This window comes from Grammomys surdaster, unplaced genomic scaffold (assembly GCF_004785775.1).
Source record: "Grammomys surdaster isolate TR1022 unplaced genomic scaffold, NIH_TR_1.0 953, whole genome shotgun sequence".
Lineage (NCBI taxonomy): Eukaryota > Metazoa > Chordata > Mammalia > Rodentia > Muridae > Grammomys > Grammomys surdaster.
In genome coordinates this window covers 210,378-212,108 of record NW_021605372.1, presented here as the reverse complement: position 1 = coordinate 212,108, position 1,731 = coordinate 210,378, and the positions used below count along the sequence as shown (strand labels likewise).

The 1,731-nt window shown below is 36.2% G+C and overlaps 1 pseudogene; it reads left to right on the top strand.

Annotated features, from left to right (window-relative positions):
- Window positions 1-466: 466 nt before the first annotated feature.
- On the top strand, window positions 467-1,496 carry LOC114634394 (annotated as a pseudogene).
- Window positions 1,497-1,731: the final 235 nt, after the last annotated feature.

Sequence of the window (1,731 nt, the reverse complement as noted above, 5' to 3'; positions counted from 1 at the left end):
AAGGAAGGAAGGAAGGAAGGAAGGAAGGAAGGAAGGAAGGAAGGAAGAAAGGAAGGAAGAAAGATTGACTGGTTCTCAGAAACACGTCATGCATTATGACCAAGTAAAGTGTGTCTCAGAAATTCCAAGCTGGTCTGACATTCAAAATTCAATCAATGTAACTATTTATATTAGTGAACAAAAATAAAAATATATATTTTAAATAGATTTGGAAAATGTATTAGAAAATGGTTTATAATAAAACTTCAGGACTTTGCCCTGTTGACCATCTTTTGCCACATACTTCTGCTCACTCCCCTCAGTGGCTGTGGCTCCACTATTGTGCTCTGATTCATGCCTAGTTGGAGACTCTGTCCCCATACTACTCACTGCCTTCTTCCCTCCCACCCATCTAAAATGCCTAACAGTCTGCAGACCGTCTTTCTGAAAACCATAGAGCGAAATTCAGGCTCCCTTAACCCAGTATAAGATGATATCAATATTTTAAAAGGATATTCAAGAAAGATGTGACAAGGAATATTCTCAATGAAACCATGCTAAGGCATCATATCTGAAGAATGATGCTGAACTTAAAAGGATATTTGTAGAAACAGTGATCATGGGAGTGTTCACGTAATTGGGTTTAATGCCTTGCTTTTTCTTTGACTATTTGTGTTTATTGTCTTGTTTGTTGCTTGACTATTTGTGTTTATTGTATTCCTTGTTCCTCGACTATTTGCATCTATGTATTGCTAGACCCTCAACCTAGAACTGACCTTAATACATGCATGTAATCAAAATGGTATAAAGCATAAAGGAAAAAGAGGTATGGATGGGGGTTCTAGGGAGGGGAAATGGGGAAAGGGGATGACATCTGTATTGTAAATAAATAAAATACACAATAAAAAAAGATATTTGGTCTCACTAAAGACTCAAGAGTATGTCTTATTTGAATTCCTGACCATCTGGGCTCTAGAAAAGGTTTTGATTCCTTTAACTGTTTGGTGAAAAGTAGTTCTTACAAAGATGCAGACTTCATGGTGAAGGAAGAAGGAAAAAACAGAGTTTTTCTAAGAAAAAAAAAACCAAAAACCATGAAGAAGATGGATTACACAAAAAGGAGAAAAATGGAGAGTGCTGGTGACACGGTCATGAACGTCATGAATGAAACTGATGTTGTTAGTTCCCAACTCCTTAGTTGTATTCACCAACATCAGTATTTTACCATCTCACAACATAACATTGTCACAAGCTATAACACAACCAGGGAAGACAAGAGAACTGAGGCAGAACACTGCTCTCATGAGCAGCAGGGAAAAGGCACATTAAGTTCAAGCACATCTTTTGAGCAAAGTAATTATTTTAAAAAGAACTATACTGAAGATATTTTTCCAGTGACACCACCAGAACTAGAAGAAACCATCAGAGATGAAAAAACAAGAAGACTTCAGCAAATTCTAAGAGAAAAAGAAGCAGCTCTTGAAGAATTGCATAAGAAGATGCACCAGAAACAATAAAATGTCTATGGGTTAAAGACTTATATTACTACAGTAGGTCCCTCCTACTTGTCATGGATCCCCAGTGGATGCCTGAAACTGAAGATGACACCAATTCTTGTATAAAACCACTATAAAGTCATGGCATTTGTTAACAACTAAATGTCTACTTAGATAAATACCAAGCAAGTTATATACAGCATGAATATATTGAATGAAGAAGATAATTTATGTCCTCAATATAACACTGAAATTT